Genomic DNA, 14,359 nt, shown 5'->3' on the forward strand with positions numbered 1-14,359 from the left:
CGAATTTTCGAGTTGGAGATCTCGGGGAGAAAAAGCGACATGGCAGACTTTAACATCGTAATCTGTTTTTTTTTTGTCTTGTATAGTACCCCGTCTCACTGTGTGACACCTCTCTGCACCTTTATTGGGGAGAGAGAGAACCTGTGGTATGTCGAATTAACAGGTGAATGATTATTTTTTAGTTGTACTGCAATTTATGGTCTTTCTTGGGGGCTTTGCTGTTGCTTGCTTAGTGGGGGGAGGGTGCTGATGCTTTTTGCTGCAGTGGGGGAGGAGGAGGGTCAAGCTGCTGCTTGTGTGTGGGGGGGCTAATGTTTTTACTGTCACTCATTCTTTGGGGTACCTTTCCATTTTCATGGTCGTCTGCAAAGAACAAGAGTTTCAGGTTGTATATTGCATATATTCTCCAACATTAAATGAAACTATTGAACCACTGAACAGGGAATCTTACCATTAACCGAGCAGTCCGTGGATCCCAGGTTGGGAACCACACTGATACTGAAGATTTTGCAAATCCCTGAACTTCACCAATCCTCATTTTCATAGTGCAAAATCTATTTGATAATCCTGAAAGCAGTATCAAAAAAAATCCATAAAGGTTTCCCATGGCTTACCTATTTCTATGGACAAGTATAACAGGTGGTGTATTGGCAGGATAGAGAACAACCACACTGCTGGCTTGTACGTATTATGAAGCTAGAAAATGACACTCCATAGATATGCAGAAGGTGACAAGGAATATCCTGTTAAGAGTGAGCTACTGGCAACAGTAGAGCACAAACTGAATAAAGGCAGACTAGACCTCAGAAATTAACATGTTTCAGCTTATTGGGAAATCAGAATCTTGTTTGTATCAGTTCACTCAATGAGGCCTATTCAGAGCTCCGAGCAATTTTTAAAATATGTTTTGACGTGTTGAATTGGAATTTTAACAATCTGAATGAGGGCACTGCCAAAATAGTGTCCTAATGTTAGACAAATTGAGTCCCAGAGAGCTAGGCTGTTCAAAACCTTAGTCCCATGGAGAATTTTTGAGATTAATATGTCCTCTTGCTAGATAAGTACTTGTGTTGGTCGTTGCCCTATATTCTACGAATAGTCCCATCTAGGGAGATCTGAGAAATACAGCAGCAGATTTCACAGTTCAGAAGAGACGTGGCCTCAGCCAGACCCGTCACTGGAATCTAATGTGACTATTTGTCCGTAATGTGGACCCTGTGATTATACCCATGGACCGCTGGTAAGAGGGGAAAGAATAGTTTACAGGAGGACAGATTACAATAATTAACGGAGCTTTCTTTCATTTGTAGACAGTTGCACATTTGACATCTGACTCAGACTGAAGGCATTGATCATGTGACACTCTCAGCAAGTCAAGTTTGTTGCCATGTGCACAACCATGGTGCGGTACAGTCCAATGAAAAACTTCCCTGCAGCAACGTTACAGGCAACACCCAGAATATAAAATATGCTTAAGTTACGTTCATACATTTTATAGTCAAGCATCTTGGGGGTGAGTAGGTATCTCTGCTGTGATTTTGTACCAGAAGCTGATCAACAGAGAGCTGCCTGTGACCAAAGGAAACGATAAAGTTCAATGTAAATTTATTGTCAAGGTACAAATGTGTCACCCTCAGATCCATTTCCTTGCAGGCATTCACAGTAGAAATACAATGGGGTCAATGAAAAACTACATGCAAACAAAGATTGACAAACAACCAACGTGCAAAGCAAGGCAAACTGTGCAAATACAGAAGCCCTTGAATGTGAATGCAGAAGTTGTGGAATCAGTTCAGTGGTGAGGTGGGTGAGGTTATCCGTGCTGGTTCAGGATATCCATCCACTCAACTTGTTAGAGATCCATAACCCCCCCACCACCACCACCACCAAATATCCACCCCTCATCAAGCCCATTTTACTGAGTGTCTGGCTTGCTGAGACTCCCTGAGGTGGAGATGTGAGCTACTTTTAATAAATGACTGTACAATGTCATTTGACACTGATATATTATCATCCCAGCCACCGCTGTTTAGGCAGAGAGCTACTACCTTCACTACAGGATGTTTTGATCATCCTCTTTGAAGGCAGCAGTACGAAATAGCTCACAGATGCTGTGTCCCCATTTCCCATTTCTCTAATCCTTTGATTTACTTTTGACTCCGAGTGTTTAATTACAGCATTCTGTCGAGGATATCACCATGCTGGGAAATTTGATTCCAAACCTAACGACAGCTGATTTTCTGACGATTGTACAGAGACTAAGATCAGCGTTGGTGCTGGGGGGCTGCAGTTACTGTTTGCTGAGAAAGCTGTTAACAAATTAACCTGCTCACCCTACCCAGAACAATGCACACAAAATGTAGATTTCTTGTGTTTTCAATCTGCACCCCCCCCCCCTTCCTGGTTCTACCTACCAACTCCACCCTGCACTTCTTACCTTGACCTCTCCCTTTCCATTCCAGTCCCGAAGGAGGGTCTTGGGCCAAAATGTTGACTGGTTACTCATTTCCATCGATGCTGCCTGACCTGCTGCTTTCCTCCAGCATTTTGTGAGTGTTGATCTGGATTTCCAGCATCTGCAGATATTTTTCGCATTTATTTTTCAGATATTTTTTATTATATTGTTCAATCCAGCATTCCTGCACGCTGATTAAGAATAAGACAAAGCACTTTGCATTTCGATTGGCAAAGAAACAGCGTCTAGGGTCCACTCCCCCTGCCACAAGCAGGACTTCCCAGTGCTTTAATTTTTTTAAATTTTAATTGTTTAAAAATTAATGTTTTAATTCCCATTCCCATTCCAACAGGCCGGCCCACGGCCTCCTCTTGTGTCACGATGAGGTTAACCTAGAGTGCAGGAGCAACACCTTATATTCTGTCAGGTTAGACTCCAACCTGAAGGAATGAACATCGATTTCCCCTTCCAGTAGAAAAAAAATCCCTTCCCCCCCCCCACTTCTATTTCCCACTCGGTCTCTTACCTCTTCTCAGCTGCCTATCACCTCCTCCTCCCCTTTCTCCTATGGTCCACTCTCCTCTCCTATCAGATTCCTTCTTTTCCAGCCCTTTACCTTTCCCACCCACCTGGCTTCACCTATCACCTTCTCACTACCCTCCTTCCCCTCCCCCCTCCTCTTTATTCTGGCATCTTCCCCCTTCCTTTCCAGACCTGAGGAAGGGTCTCAGCCCGAAATGTGGACTGTTTATTCTTTTCCATAGATGCTGCCTGACCTGCTGAGTTCCTCCAGCATTTTGTACGTGTTGCTTGGATTTCCAGCGTCTGCAGATCTTCTCACGTTCCTCTTGTGACTTCACATTTCTAGAATGTTTCGATCTGCTTTGACTTAACTTTCACCCCACATACTTTCCATCATAAAACTGTCCAATTCATTTCTAAAATATTGCCCAACTCCGCTCCTGCCTTTGCCTATCAGTTGCAAAACTCCTCCACATTACTACTGCTTCCAGTTTGGATGTTTTAAAATTCTCACCTGACTTTAAACTTGTAAACTCACAGTCTCACAACTCTGCAGCTGATTTATTATCCTGCAGCAAACATTTTTCTGTTCTGCAATGGCTCCTGGTACAAATCTTCCAGTAAGAAATTCCTAGACCCAAAAATCTCTTAATGCCGTCGCATCCATGAGCCCCTTTCACCCGAGACCCTCAATAAATCACCAGAACCTAGCCATTTCAAGCCTACACTCATTCAGCTATGCTTCTGTCTGAGGCCCTTCCCATTACTCACCTAGTTCCAAACTTCAGGATCACTTATTGTCATTCTTCAGCACACAAGTGCAAAGGGAAATGAAAAGATTGTTACCCTGGATTAGATGCAGCATAAAAACTAAAGCACCGTGAACATAAAGAGCAAAGAAGTTGCAAGTTCGGTCAAAGAACTATTTGGCCAGACTCCCAATGCCACCCTTTCAATACGTCTTAGTGAGGTAATGATAAAAATATGAAGTGTTTTCTTTCTTTAATTTTGCTTTAGAAGCTGTGTATAAATGCATAATGTTGCTATAGAATGAATTGCATATTAGAATATATAATTGTACTGCGGAGAGCATTCTGACAGGCTGCATCACTGTCTGGCACGGGTGGGGGGGGAGGTGGGGCTACTGCAGAGGACCGAAAGAAGCTACAGAAAGTCTTAAGGTTAGTCAGCGCTATCTACTACTAGCCTCTGTAGTACCCAAGACATTTTTAAGGAGCAGTGCCTCAGAAAAGGACCCCTATTAATCTCTTCTCATTGTTACCATGAGGAAGGAGGTACAGAAGCCTGAAGGCACACACTCAGTGATTCAAGAACAGCTTCTTCCCATCTGCCATTCAATTCCTAAATGGATATTGAACCCGTGAACTCTACCTCACTTTTAAAAAAATATATATTACTTCTGTTTTTACACTAGTCTATAAATATATATACACACATTTGCTGCTATTTATTTATTTTTAATTTTTTTCTATCTATATTATCATGCATTGCATCGAACTGCTGCTGCTAAGTTAACACATTTCACGACACGTGCTGGCGATAATAAGCCTGATTCTGATTCTGAAAGGAAAAGTAATCAATGCTGAAGGGTTTCGGCCCGAAACGTCGACTGTACTCTTTTCCATAGATGCTGCCTGGCCTGCTGAATTCCTCCAGCATTTTGTGTGTGATGCAGTCAAATCAATGATGTACCACAAGATGGCAGTGTGGAGCACTGACAAGATGACATGAGCCAATTAATATATAGAAAGCAGATGCAAAACACAGCTTTACCTCCTCACACCCCCAACTCTCTGCTTCTTCAGTGATCACTCCCTCTGTGACTCCCTTGCTTACTTGGCCATCTCACCAGTCTCCCTCCTGCCACTGACTCCACAAACAGAAGTACTGCACCTGTCCATTCACCTCCCTCCCCCAAAGAGTCATTCAAGGCAAGGCAACACTTCACCTGCGAATCTGTTGGGATTGTGTACTGTATGCCTGCTGCTCCCGATGTGGCCTCCTCTACATTGGTGAGGGCCGACTTAGGGGAACATTTGTCAAGCACCTTCACTCCATTGGCAGCAAGAAGGATTTACCGGTAGCAAACCATTTTAATTCCAATCCCCATTCCCATTCCGACATGTCAGTCCATGGCCTGCTGTACTGTCATGAGAAGGCCACTCTCAGAATGAAGGAGCAACACTGTACATTCTATCTGGGAAGACTCCAACTCGATGGCTTGAATATCGATTTCTCTAACTGCCAGTAAGTTTTCCCCCTCCACTGTCCCCCTTCCTCCATTCCCCACTTAGGCTCCCCTCTTAACTCTTTCTCTGCTCTTCACCTGCCTATCCCCTCCCTCTGGTAGCCCTCCTCCTCCCCCCATCAAATTCGTCTACCTTTCACCTCCAAGCTTTTTATTACATCACCCTTTGCCCCTCTCCCACCTGCCTTCACCTCTCACCTTCCAGCCTGAACTCCTTCACCTCCCCCCACCTTCTTATTCTGGCTTCTTCCCGTCCTGATGAGGAATCTCGGCCTGAAACATAGACTATTTATTCATTTCCATAGATGCTGCCTGACCTGCTGAGCTCCACCAGTATTTTGGGGTGTGTTACCCTAGACTTCCAGCATCCACGTGATCTCTTGTGTTCATACAGATGCTATGAGATTCTGCAGATGCTGGAAACACTGAGCAACACACACAATGCTACAGGTGTGACAGGTGCGACAGAGTGCAGGTAAAGGAGGAGGGAGTATTGCCTTTTTGATGAGGCAGAGCACAACTGCACTCCCAACTACAATCCAAATGATGGAATGACGGAAAAACAACAGAAACAAAAATACTGAAATAGTCAGTAGGTCTCTGCGGAGGAAGGCATAGAATTGATTCCTCGCAGAAATGTCCCCTCTGCAAACTCCCTGACAAGTACCTCAACATTTCACTTATTCAGATAGGTTCATTCTCACTGCTACAAAAATCTAGCCTGTCCAAACATTCAATTTTAGACAAATTATCATTCCATGTCTTTGTCTAATAAACCCCCCTTGGCCCTCTGCTTCATATGCTGTAATATTTAAAGAAGGTTACAAATGTTCTAGTATGTGCTCTAACAATGATCTTTTTTAGTGAAGCATAACCTCTTTTGTTCTCAGTTGTGCAACTAATTAATGATCATTTTCCATGAGCTTTCCTAATTACTTGCAGTGCCACCATACAATTCATTTGTGAACCGTGCTCTAGGGCCCGCAGATCCCCTCGTGTCTCTCCGAGCTCTGCAATCTTTACCATCTAGATAATATGCTTTATTTTTATGATTTCTGCCAAACTGGACCATTTCACAATTTCCCCCTTTGTGCTCCTCTGCCTGTTTTGTGCCCACTCATCTAATCTCCAATGTATCCTTTCAAATATATCTGATTAAGAATAGGGTTACACGGAACAAAGCACTTTGCATTTAAGTCAGTAAGCAAACAACATCTCGATCACAGGTATTCTCTGTTCCATTCTGTGATTACGGAGCAACTCTTTGCTTGCTCTACTTCTGGAAGGCTTCGAGCTACTTTGATTTAGCTTTCACCTGCTTATATGTAAATACTCTTAAAGTACAAATCAAGTTAGGCTCCCATTTCAGACTCCCGCGACTTCCTTTGAATTAGTTTAATGTTTTGAAGTTACAAAACATAACATTGGCGACGAGGTATTTTTAAAATTAACGCAAGATGGCTACCGACCTAGTGAAGGCGCAGCGAGATGTTTGAACTTAAAAAAGAATACAGCGAGGAACAGCAAGTTAAAAAAAGCAAACCCACATGTGCAGACAGTTGGGTTAAAAAGCAGTGCAGCACACGTTCTTCGGAAGGAAGACACGATCGAGATTTTTTAAAAAGTCAGAAAATGGAAGAACTCAGGGTTCATAAACAGTGGGTACCAGGTGATAACAATCATAAAAAGAATTGGAAAAGGCTGGCTAACTTGGAAAGATTGATTTGAGTACAACAACAGGTAACTCGATTTTATATACTGAGCAAATTCAAAAGTGTTTTTTGGCAGGCAGTGAGAAACAAGTATCAATTTTGCTGAGTGCATTGGGTTTAAAGGCGTACAGTTTGCTTCGAAGTTTGACTGCTCCAACCAAACCAGCAGAAAAGAGCTTTGCTGATATTGTCAAAGTAACACATGAACATTTGGAACTGAAGCCATTGTTCATTTCAGAATGCTTAAGGTCTCATAAGCAGAAGAGGTCCAAAGGAGTTCATAAGCAAAAGGAAGGGCAGTCCATTTCAGCTGAATTGAAGAGACTGTCTGTGCATTGGCAGTTCAGCGATGGTCTGAGAGATTGTTTAGTTTGTGGAATCTTACACGGGAGCATTCAAAATTGGTTCCTCACTGAAGCACCACATCTGAAATTGCTGCAGCAGTGGAAACAGCAGTCAGAGATGAAAGTGAGCACGAACAAAATTGCAGCATCTGAACAGAAACCGGCCTGGCCAAACAAATTATGTTACCGTTTTGGCAGGGTATGCAGCAAAGTAGGTCACATATAACGGGCATGTCGGCCAGATTATAATAAGTGAACTGCACAAGGAAGAGAAAAAGCTAAAAGGTCCAGTTGCAGTTTCAAAAGGAGCACTAATCTGCATGCAGTTGATGAAAAATCTGATGAGAATGATACAGGATTATGTAGCCTTGAGATATAAGTGTGAAAATTAACAATAGACAAGCAGCATGACTTACACCAGAATTGAATGGCAAATTAATTAAAATGGAATTGGACACTGGCTCAGTTGTTTCAGCCATTCCACAGAATGAGCTCGAATGATATTTCAAAGATTCTAAACTGAAGCCTGCAGATATACAACTGAGAACTTGTACTGGAGAACAGATAACTCCTGTAGGAATGACATTTGCAACTGTGAATTACAACAACCAACAAGCCATATTGAGTGTGTGTGTGATTAAAAATAGATGGACCAGCTTTGTGGGGGCTTGTCTGGCTAAGACAACTATTTCTTGATTAGAGATGCATCCATTATTTGCATGCCACATCCTCTGCAATGAAGCCACATGAAAGCAAATTAAGAAAGTTATTGGAGGATGCCACAACTGTCTCCTTGCTGAACACCATGAGCCGTTGCCCAACAGAGGACAACCAGGTTTTGGTACCATCCTCTGTGCCTCTGGTCGGAAAGCATGTTTGACCAAGGAAGGACCATGCTGCTCAGAAGAAGCGTGTAATTCACTGATAACAATTGTGAAGGGTTAAGGGCTCAGCAGAGAGGCACACCACATGACATCTTGTCAGCCCTGGTCCATTTTGTTGTAAATATCCGAGAAAGCTTCTGATACGTTAATTAGGCAGTTACCTGCGAAATGTAGCTTGGTTTTTAAACTGAGTGAGATTTCAAGAAAGTTACAAGCATTTGGCTTTTGTGAATATAGAGAACCAAAATCTGCTCCACGTGCATTAATTAGGGTTATTAGATGAACTCAAATGGGAGGCAAAAAGCTGCTTGTAAAAGTAGATTCAAAGACTAAAGAGCAAACACGAGGAAATCTGCAGATGCTGGAAATGCATGCAACACACACAAAATGCTGGTGGAACACAGCAGGCCACGCAGCATCTATAAGGAGAAGCACTGTCGACGTTTCGGGCCGAGACCCTTTGTTCAAAGACTAAAGCCCAGCTCGATGAACAGAAGCCCAAAAAAAAAAGGAGACAATGGAGATGCGAAAACAGAGGACTCATCAGAAAATGTTGCGGATGAGGAGACCTAGAGGAGAGATCAGATCATAAAGGGAGCAATAGAGGGATTAATAAGAGAATTCTCCAGTGATTGAGATGCACCTTCTGAAGATCTAGATGCACAAACTAGAAGAAGAAAAAGAAAGGTGGCCAGAGCTGCCAGAACCACCTCCTGCAGTCTCAGAGTCCACTCCCACCACCACCAGGGAGGAGGCCCCCGATGCTGAGGTTGTCTCACAGCCATAAGTCTCATCTGCTAAACAGACTCACCTGCCTTGTCAGGAAGGACGTTATGCCACAAGAGTAAGAAATCCCCCGCAGCAATTAAACCGTTAGGCCTGAATGGGACAACTTAAAATGACTATGCTGTGGATGTCTGTATATGGTAGTTGTATTATATAGCATACTGTGTATATAGTTGAGATGCATTCTCCATTGAATTGGAGTTCATAGCTAAGCAAGGAGGAAGGTTGTGAATTTAATATTTCAATAATATTTGAGTAACCCTGCATATATGATTAAGCATCTTTGTTCATTTAAATAATTCATTACACATTATTTGTAAAAATACATGAATTACATACATCATCATGCTACCACGTGCACCTTGCTGAAAGTAAACCCAAAGTTAGGCTCACATTTTGGACTCCCGTGTCATCCTTTGAATTAGTTAAATGTTTTGAAGTTACAGAACGTTACATTCTCCCAGTGACCTCGTGGGCTTCCTCTGGGAGCCCCAGTTTCCTCCCACATTCCAAAGACCAACGGGTTAGTAAGGGTTAGTGAGTTGAGGGCATGCCTTGTTGGCACCAGAAACGTGGCCAGGTGGCCCCAGCACGTCTGTGTTGGTTGTTGATGCAAACAACACACTTCACTGCAGGTTCATGTGACAAATCTTTAACCTCACTTTTGTAGCTTCCTTGTGCCCCTTTTATCACTACTTTCCCATCTATTTTAGCAGCCGTCACTAGTGCTTCCACTGAATTCACTGATAACAATTGTGAAGGGTTAAGGCCCCAGCAGAAAGGCACACCACATGACATCTTGTCAGCCAGAAGAACCGTCTATGCCCTCTCTCTCCTTCTTGTTTGCCAGCCAATCTTCGCTCCTTTCGGTATGACATCTGGTACACTGTGTGCTTTTATTTTCTGTAGTAGCCTTTGCTGTAGCACTTAGCAAATGCCTCTGGAACTACCAGTTCCCATTTTACCCACAGCCCGAGTTTCAGTTCTGCTCAGCAAAAGAATTGCACACTTTTGGAAGGGGCGCTGAAGAGGACAATAGCAATTCTAACTTTAATATGAATAAGCTGCATAAACTTTATATTAAATAGCCTCACTGTGCTGAATCAAACACATGCTCAACAAGTGTGTTTAGGGGATGGGGTACTTTTAACATGAATTATCTTCAGTGCAGATGAAGTAGGCCAGGGTGCTTCACAGTACAGGAAATTCCCATTTCCTATTCAACACTGAGCTGTCTAAGTTTCCTGGAGTGACTCATCAGTTCAGCTCAAATGGAACCTCGAATTCAAGATTCAGTTTTGATAACTGCTCTTTTCTTGTCTTTCTAATTGTGTGCAAGGTTTTCAACAGGACAAAAATAGACATGATTTTATTTGAATTAAAAGATGAGTGAAAAATAACCTTTTTGTTGCAATAGATAAATCACTTACATTGCGCAACACCATTTTAAGCAGGCACTTATTTAAAATAGATAGCTTGGGAATGTATATACTGAAGAGCTGTTGGTTGATATGTTAGTACTATATTTAGTTTTTATCTGCTGAATCTGTCCTCTCAATCCGCTGCATAGTGATTAAAATCACTAAACTATACTCTACTTTTCTTCTGAAATGTATTTATAAAAATAGCAACTCTGTACCTTCAATTAGCAGTATCAGAGTAGAGGTATTAGGAAGTGTGACTAAGAAGCTTGTTAAAGAAACAGGGTTTAAGGATAAATTTGAACATATTCAGTTTCTAAATTGAAGATTTGCTGCACTGGGAGTCAACGGATGGACAAAAAAAATTGGTTGAGTTCATTTGAAGGTGCACGACAAGTCAAGAAAGGTCAAGTGTAGAATTAACTCTAAATGTTGCAGTAATGCTAAGACACAGGCAGAGATGGGCTATGGCAGCGAAGCCCCTGAGATGGGAGAGAACGGAGTACCAAGACCAAAACCATCTCATTCAGGGGGTTCCTGATCTTTTTATGCCTTACCATTAACATAGAAACATAGAAAATAGGTGCAGGAGTAGGCCATTCGGCCCTTCGAGCCTGCACCGCCATTCAGTATGATCATTGGCTGATCATCCAACTCAGAATCCTGTACCTGCTTTCTATGTAACTCAAAAGAAGTAAAAGCAATTCTTTTCACATCTTTTTATTTCAGATATGGTTCCGATACTGTTAGAGCCTGTTATCTACATTCTGACTGTGTGATTTCAGGCCAGTCTGGCACTTTGCTATCTCCAGGAGTGTATCATGAGTCTGCAACCAAAGTGTATGTCATGGAGGCCAGGAGACAGGGCATGAGTTCATGGTCGACTCCATCTCTTGCCAACTAAAGCCACCAAAGAAGATTGAAATCAAGGCAGGAGCAAAGGGTGAGGTTAACCCAGGTTGGGAATCCCCAATTCAACCTGTTGGAATTGGAAAATGAAAACATTTTGAACTAATAAAAAGGTGGTCTTAGGACTCAATGAAGAAATTCTCCGTTCTCCTTGGTAAAAACTCCAGGATTAAAAACTGGATTATAATGCACGGAGAGATTGATTGATCCTTTGGCAAGGATGAATTCAAGCTAAGCAAATTGTCTTCCTCATCCTGGGTTCAATTCCTGCCCTTGCTTGGGAAGAGTTTGTACCCTCTCCCCAGCTGCTCTGGTTTCCTCCCACAGTCTAAAGATGTACCAGTTCGTAGGTTAGTTGCTCATTGTAAATTGCCCTGTGATCAGGCTGGGATTAAATCGGGGGATCGCTGGGCGGCATGACTTGAAAGGCCGGAAAGGCCTATTCTGCACTGTATCCCAATACTTAATAAATCCCTAAACTTAATCCCAATATTCTAATTATTATTGGACTTGACTCATACAACTACAGTTGTATCTTTGCCAGTTAGAGCGTTGAAAAGCCCCTTGTAAACAGAGGAAAATCACTGAAAGTGTCCTAACTTGGAGACAGCAACAGCCCATTCATTCTGCCGCACTTGAATCAGAATCAGATTCAATATCACCAGCATATGTCGTGAAATTTGTTAACGTTAGGGCAGCAGGACAATGAATTACATGATAAACAAGTATAGAGAAAAAACTGAATTAAGGTAAGTATATATATATATATATTGCATTAGTTATTTTAACTTAACTACTTAATAGACATATGTATGTCTATTAAATAGTTAAGTTAAAATAACTAGTGCAAAAAAAACCCAGAAATAAAAAAGTAGTGAGGATAAATTTGGGGATAAGTACTAGCCTGAACAGTGGGAAAACAAATCTCTGCTCCTCTTCAACATGCTGTCATGTAATAGTTATATCCACCTGAGAGAGTAAACTTGGCCTTGGTTCAACGTCCCATTTAAAAGAGGGCACTTCTAACACATCACTTGCTGGTCGGGACGCACTTCCACACCTTCAGCCCAGACCGGAGCAATTCCACAGCTATTAAATCACCGCTGAAGGATATTAATTTGCGACGGCCGACGTCCACACCACTTCCAAGTGAAAGCCTATGCAAAGCCAACTGAGGAAACAGTGCAGTGGAAATCCTTTCAGACAAGCGTCACATGGACTTGTACATCTCTCACCACACACCCTCAGTACTACATTGAAGACGCTGCCTTCTCCCACCCTGAAGAGAGGCAATTTCCCCAGCTGTGCTAGCATCGTGCTCCTGAACAGCGTGATGGCGTACTGGATGGTGCCAAGCCATACAGCCCAGCCACTGGGGTTCGGTTCCCGCCGCTGTCTGTAAGCAGCTCTCCCCATGACCAACTGGTTTGTTCCGGGAGTCCCGGCTTCCTCCCGCATTCCAACACCGTACAGGTTAGGGTCAGCAAATGGTGGGCATGCTACGCTGATGCCAGAAGCATGGAGGCATTTGAGGGCTGCCCCCCAGCACCTCCTCGGACTGTTTTAATCTTTAACTGGAGTTACATCACGTGGAATTCTTAATGCTCATTTTACGATCCTTTTTATAAGGCCTTAAGGTACAGGAGCTGAATTAGGCCATTTGGCCCATTGAATCTGCTCTATCGTGTGATCATGGCTGATTTATTTTCCCTCCCAACCCCATTCCCCTGCCTTCGCCAGGTAACTTTTGACCCCCTTCCTAGTCAAAAAAATTATCAGTCTCTGCTTTAAAGTTACACATTCTACATTACAGGTTTACATAATAAATACAACACTGTAGGAGATCTTTCAGAATTGGAGCCAGAATCAGGTTTATGCCTGTGTCCTGTTTGAAAGAGAACTCTTAACTAGTCCTTCTTTCCTCCATCGCAATAATGCACATTTCTTGACGTAAATATCCAATCCCCCACTTGGATCCTCTTCCATTACGTTTTTGAGCAGTGTGTTCCAGACGTCAACTTTTTGCTTAAAACTCTTTGTTGTCGATGGCAAGACACTCGTACTGACTGCGAACTTCCCTTTTGCTATTCCACTCTATCAACTTGAGCTCTAAGTAGCTGAAGAAAAAATTCGCAACGTCTGTTGTTGTCTCGTGTCAAACTTTAAAAAAACGATATTTCTGAATGTCATTGCTAATCAACAGCTGGTAAAAGAAATAAAGCATTGAAATTTTTAAAAATTAAGCAGTCCAACACTTTGGGAGCACTTTTAAGCAACACAAAAGTTGCGAATAAGTTACTGACCTTTCTCCCTGAATAAATAGAGACAGTGTTCGTGTGCCCTGTGTAACCAGGCACAGATTCTCCAGAGCAAGTGTGTAATTGCTGCGAGTTTGCTCCCCGCGGTGGACCCATACCGTCCACGCGGGACTGGAGTCAAAGTTGTTGCTGATGAATGCGAGTCAACAGGCTCGGGAACTCTCCCTCCATATGGAGATGCTGAAGCTGGCGGGGTAGTACGCAGAAAAACGCCGTAATTTTCATGCAGGCCCTCTGATATTTTCATGCAGGATCCATTTTTTTCTAGAATATGTATAAATGGCAATCATTTTAATCCATGCCTTTACATCTGCAACATTTTACTCCTTCAAGAATTCTAACTCCATGAAATGTAACCTTTTCTCCTCAAAGGAGAATAAAGCAATTCCATTTAACTGAAGTCTCTCACATTAACCCTACAGTTTTTTTTACATCTGAGTGTGGTGCACTGTTGATCACTACTAAAGGGTACTAAAGGGTCAATGGTGATTTGCACTGCAGACTCACTTTCTTTTGGACTCTTTACAACTCTACTTTTTTTTGCACAATTTGTCTTCTGTGCATTGGTTGCCAATCTTTGGGTTTTTTTTCGTAAATTCTACTGTATTCCACTTCCCCCCTGTAAATGCCTGTAAACAAATGTATCTTAGGGTAGTATATTGTAACATGCACACACTTTGATAATAAATTTACTCTGAGTCTCATCTGTACACTGTCTCTTTTCATAACAGCAAAGCTC

The sequence above is a fragment of the Hypanus sabinus genome, chromosome 13, assembly GCF_030144855.1.
Source record: "Hypanus sabinus isolate sHypSab1 chromosome 13, sHypSab1.hap1, whole genome shotgun sequence".
Classification (NCBI taxonomy): Eukaryota; Metazoa; Chordata; class Chondrichthyes; order Myliobatiformes; family Dasyatidae; genus Hypanus; species Hypanus sabinus.